This window comes from Oncorhynchus keta, chromosome 14 (genome assembly GCF_023373465.1).
Source record: "Oncorhynchus keta strain PuntledgeMale-10-30-2019 chromosome 14, Oket_V2, whole genome shotgun sequence".
NCBI classification, from domain to species: Eukaryota; Metazoa; Chordata; class Actinopteri; order Salmoniformes; family Salmonidae; genus Oncorhynchus; species Oncorhynchus keta.
The window spans coordinates 31,599,771-31,606,190 of NC_068434.1; positions in this window are offsets into that span (position 1 = coordinate 31,599,771).

Here is a 6,420-nt window from a genome sequence, read left to right on the forward strand (position 1 = left end):
CAACCCAGTGGCCATCTATCAAAAACACAGCAAACGTCAATATCCTATGTTTGTCCCAAAACTCTGAAAATGACCCATGTTAGAGGGAGGGAGATAGAAAGGGATCGATGTAGGTTAGAGAGAGAAGGGCCAGCCTCTCTCCTCTGTGCTGTATGATTTTTTGATGCCCTGCCTTGTTTAAGAGCCAGACTATCAATTACGATGTAAATAGGGTCTAGGTGATTGTTGTCATGGTGTGCAGGGTTGCGGTCCAATTAGATCCAGCCCAGACTAATGTGCTAATATGTTACATAATTGGTGTTGGAGGCTGTTTCTATTTGAAATGCCCGTCTGAGTCTCACGTTGACTAATACAGTGCATCAACATAATCTTATCTGGGCAACAGAATGTAGATTCAGTATGGAAGCCTCTATATGTAAATGTCATATTTTTTTAATGTATAACATATTTAATGTATACATGTATTTTTAACATGTATTTTTAGAAATCATGTTCTTTCCTGTGGTCTGTTTGAGCGTGAAATGCTTCCAAGGCTAGATAACACCAAACCTGTTTTCTGCTGCCAGTTCTAGAGATGAGAAGGAAACTAAAGAGTTACAGAGAAAGAAAAGGAGACGCAAATACAAGAGGGAAAGAATGAGTGATGAAAGATTGTAAATTAAAGGGACGGAGCGAAGACTGAGTATAGACTGAGAAAAGAGTCAGGAATGGGACAGAGGAAGAAGGAAAGGAGAGTAGAGACAAAGATAGCTGGAAAGAGAGAGGGGGAGAGAGATAGAGAGAGAGGGGGAGAGAGATAGAGAGAGGGGGGAGAGAGGGCGAGAGGATATGGGGAGAGAGAGGGGGGAGAGAGAGAGAGAGAGAGAGAGAGAGAGAGAGAGAGAGAGAGAGAGAGAGAGAGAGAGAGAGAGAGAGGAGTATGAGGCTGCTGCCTGGGAAGGCGATTAGTATTCATGCAGGGTAGCGCTCCAGAGAGGATTAATGGACTCTGATGCCTAATATCCTGGAGAACAATTAATTTGCCCACAGTTTTGTCATGGTTGAAAGTCAAATGCTGGAACAGATCGATGCGCACAGCCGCCAGTGGAATCTCAGCAGCCCCTTCTGCCGGGCGCAGAATTTTAATTTCATCATCATCATTTTCCCTGGCTGCCACCCCCGACGAAGCTTTCCCTGACATGGCTGAGAGCCACCGCACCCCCCAGCCTGATAGCACTGCACACACACAAACATTAAATACACATACACACACAGATCAAATACACACACAAACACACGCACATAAAATACACACATAAAATGCACTTGCACATACAAACACACATACACAAAAGCTATGTTTGATACAGAAATACACAGGGTTGAAAACGTTGATAAAAAAAAATAAATACACCACACAAACACACACATCCACGCTGATATAGTCCAGTACACATGGGCCAACAGGAACACATCAATGGCATTTTCAATCTCCTCCCTTTTCTAACATTTTCAATCTCCTCCCTTTTCTAACATCTTCAATCTCCTCCCTTTTCTAACTGTATGGATAACCCGTGTAATGGGGAATATTTCAAATGAACACAGTTATGTTTCAGTTTAGAGAGATTAACACAATGCTTAGCATATTTATGTGTTTTCTCTTTCTCTAATAAACATGCTTGCCAGTGTTCTGATAATGCCAGGTGTGGGTTGATGGTTACGAGACTCGACACTGTATATTATGGTGTGATTGACACCAGACTGTGGGTCCAAGGACGCTGATTGTTGCTGTATTCTGTGAAACACTGTGATTCTGTAGCAGCTGACAAAGTTGTTTTGACGTCCTAAAGGCCTCTCGGGGTGATGTTTACTGAGCATTTGTTGCTGTGTAATTAGGATATAAGGGCCTAGTTAGACATTACTCTCTGCTCCTGTGTGGGATATTGTGCTCCCTGTTTGTAAACTTGTATTAAACCGAGTTGATTTATGATTGACTATATCCGCGACTGCTCTTCTCTATTGTTCACCTGAAAAAAACCTTTTCAACCAGCACCACTTTTATTAGTTTAGTGCATACCTAATTTGGTCACTGCCTTTAGGCCTGCCTGTCTCTTTGTCACTCATCACAATGGTGTGATGTTGTGCTTTATTGTAGAATTCCCATCCAAGGGTTGAGTGGAATGATGATAAAGGAGAATATGTAGTCACCAGACTCAATAATAAACCAACGGGAAGATGATCAGAAATATGCAAAATGGAGGATTTTGGTAAACCAAACCAAATATCATCAATAACACCATCACCCTGTGGATATCACCGTTGGCAACGCAGTGTTCATCGTCGCCGCGTCATGGCCAGGGGCAGAAAATATTTCATCAGGGATGCAGATGTGTCCATTAAAGAAACACAGAGACAACGTAGCGCAGCCAGATCCCAGATGCCTCTCCTCAGCCTGCACGGCTTGGCGCTTTATCTGTCTTTTGGTTCCTCTGCTCGGCCTTGCTCAAGGATTTCCTCATTAGCACAGTAATACAACACCAATCAGAGGGACGCTGGAGACAGTCGGTAGGCAGAAGAGGGAAAAAAATGACAGTGTGTGTTCGGAGACCATGCGTCGGCTTGGTGTATGTGTAAGAGGTGGATCAAATCTACTGTAATGTTATGATGTTATCGCCTGAAGAAAGTGATCATTCAGTTTGATCTGATCACTGACTGGCCTCTGTACTCATTTAGCAACTCCTAGCCTTTTCCAGTTCCTGAGCTTTTGTCACAGAGTTCTGCTCAGGGGAGGGGAAAGAATCACAGACATCATTATGTGAATTATTAAAGAAGCTGGTGCTAATTTATTTAATGAATTAAGAGGAGTCCGGCGGGGGGTATTTCAATAATAGAGTACTGTTAATAGTGGTTTAATAGGGATTGCAAACACTGATTGGGTAATTACATCTCAGCTGTCCCCATGCTGCCTGCCTGGCTCACTCCTGGTCCTGGGTGACAAGAGAAAGGAGGGGGACTGTGGAGAACCTGTTTCACCACACGTTTGGCTGCAGTACACACCTCAACATAAAGTCCTCCTTACCATCCAGCCACAGGAGAGCTGTGAGATTACTGAGGGAGTCAAGATGCCACAGAATCATGGAATAAATACACACACACTAACATACACTGAGGGTACAAAACATTAAGGACACCTTCCTAATAGTCAGTGTCACCCCCCCTTGTCCTCGTTGGGGCATGGACTCTACAAGGTGTTGAAAGTGTTCAATAGGGATGCTGGCCCATGTTGACTCCAATGGTTCCCACAATTGTGTCAAGTTGGCTGGATGTCCTTTGGGTGGGGGACCATTCTTGATACACACAGGAAACTGTTGAGTGTTAAAAACCCAGCAGTGTTGCAGTTCTTGACACAAAACGGTGCGCCTGGTATCTACTACCATACCCCATTAAAAGGCACTTAAATATTATGTCTTGCCCTTTCACCCTCTGAATGGCACACATACAAAATCCATGTCTCAAGTGTCTCAAGGCTTAAAAGTCCTTCTTTAACGTGTCTCCTCCCCATCATCTACACTGGTTGAAGTGGATTTAATAAGTGACATCAATAAGGGATCATAGCTTTTACCTGGATTCACCTGGTCAGTCTATGTCATGGAAAGAGCAGTTGTCCTTAATGTTTCGTGTACTCAGTGTACACACACGGATTATAATCTATGCCTCCTCAGGTTTGATTCAGGGCCCAGTGTCTTATCTAAAGAGCAAGATCAGAGAATCACAGCCTCCACTGCTTTGCCATTTGATTCTTAACATGTCTGCCACTTCAACATTTAAAAAAATAATAGAATCATAAAGATAAGTGGAGTGAGGGAGAAAAATAATAATTCCTCAGCGAAAATGTCAGGCTCGGTTATGAATTTTTAAAAAAGCAATAAAGCCCACAAGCCTCGTCCGTGGTCTCCTCTCACAGCTGAACACATCAAACAGCTTGCGGTGAGAGAAAACGAGGGAGAGGGAGAAAAGTGATTGTCTGTAATGTAAGACTTCATTGTGCAAGGCTGGGCCTGTAATGGGACTGGATCCCAATCAATAGAAGCTCTCCTTAGGCCATTCAGAGGCGTAATGACTTTGGGTTTCTCAATAATTAAGATATTGTCACCGCAGTGACTGCAGGGTCAGCCAATCATTAACCTCATGTTAAATATGCCTTTGTTTTAATTGCTTCACCTTAACTCCTGGATAGCCTGCTCATGGCTGGAAATGAAAGGGACATCAACCACCTTTCTTTGTGCGTGTGTGTGTGTGTGCGTGCGTGCGTGCGTGTGTGTATGTGTATGTGTGTTTGTGTGTTTGTGTGTGTGTGTGTGTGTGCGTGCGTGCGTGCGTGCGTGCGTGCGAGTGCGTGCGTGCGTGCGTGCGTGCGTGCGTGTGTGTGTGTGTGTGCGTGTGTGTGTGTGTGTGTGTGTGTGTGTGTGTGTGTGTGTGTGTGTGTGTGTGTGTGTGTGTGGTTGCATACATGTGTGCGTATGGTCTTGATCGTATCACAGCCATGCATGTCTGAGAGTATTAATTTAATTAATTAAGTGTTCTGTTTTAACATTAGCAACGATGAGATTTTTAATTTGAACAATTACCTCTATGTCTTACTGGAATACAAACAACTGACTTACTCTTATGGAAGATTTTACGTGAGACATATCTATTTCTTCTATTTTAAAGGCCACTGCAGTCAAAAACATGATTTTCCTGTGTTTTATATATATTTCCACACTATGAGGTTAGAATAATACTGTCAAATTGTGAACATGATGATAATGCCCTTTTAGCGTAAGAGCTGTTTTTGATTTATTTATATCATTTATTAAACCTTTATTGAACTTTGAAAAGACCGCCTGAAATGTCAGCCTGTTTTGGAGGGATGGAGTTCCATGGTGACCAATAAGAAAGAGAGTTACAAACCTCTCTGCCAACAACAGCCCATTTTCAGTTTCCCCCTCCCTACTCAGGCCACTCGCAGAGAGTCCTAGCAAAATTCTTGCTTGAGAAATTTTTCTTTGCTAAGAAGAAAACAATCACAGTAAGGTACTTAATTGTTACCCAGAAATCATTTCATATTGAGATAAAATGGCTGTGTTGGACTTTTAACACCCTCTGTATCAAACAAATTCTGAGGAGGCCACATCATTTGTCTTTCATATGGGTGTTCCAGGGGCAATTTGAGCTCCCTTCATAGCCTTGCAAAATTCAGGCAGCGGGTTGAAGTTAGAGCCAGTGGTGGAGGTAGCTCTCATCTCCATGTTCCCCCAGACACAGCACCACTCTGCCTGGTAACATTTCAACCTCTCACCTCCTATCCTATTCCAGCCATTCCTGCCCTGCCCCAGCTAGGTGATGAGAAACAATGGATTTATATCCGACGTGTTGCCTTTCTTCTTTCCTCTCCTTCCCGCTCTCACTTCCCCTGCCGTGCCATTGGCTGTTGGTAAATGGACTAAAGCGTCAATCAATAGGCCGATGCCCTCCGTCAAGGCAAAGGGGGCTTGACCTTTCCTGGCGCAGGGAAACGCAATTCATATCGTCCAGACCAGCTGCCCGCTAAACGCACATCTCATCCAATTTCCAGACGCTTGCAACACACAAAAAAAAACAGGAGTGGGGGGCCTGAGAGGGCTGGGGGGTTTGGAATAGAGGGGCTGGCGGGTAGGGAAGTCCTGATGGATTTTAGATTGGTTTCTCAATTTCTCTTCACTCAGGAGAGGGGGAAAGGAGACGAGACAAAGAGGAAAAACAAACACTAATATGTGAACACACACAGTCAGACACACACAGACACCTACAGACACACACAGACATACTCAGACACACACAGACACACACAGACACCTACAGACACACACAGACATACTCAGACACACACAGACACCTACAGACACACACAGACACACTCAGACACACACAGACACCTACAGACACACACAGACACCTACAGACACACACAGACACCTACAGACACACACAGACATACTCAGACACACACAGACACACTCAGACGCACACAGACGCACACAGACACCTACAGACACACACAGACACACTCAGACGCACACAGACACCTACAGACACACACAGACATACTCAGACACACACAGACACACTCAGACGCACACAGACGCACACAGACGCACTCAGAGACACTCAGAGACACACAGACACACAGACACACACAGACACACTCAGACACACTCAGACACACTCAGACACCTACAGACACACTCAGACACACTCAGACACACCCAGACACACTCAGACACCTACAGACACATACAGACACACTCAGACACACAAACAAAGACAGATGCATGGAGACTCACAAACACACATGCAAACAATCATCCAACAAAAAGGTGCCAAGAAAATTAAGTGCGTAGATAATACAGTAGGTTTCAA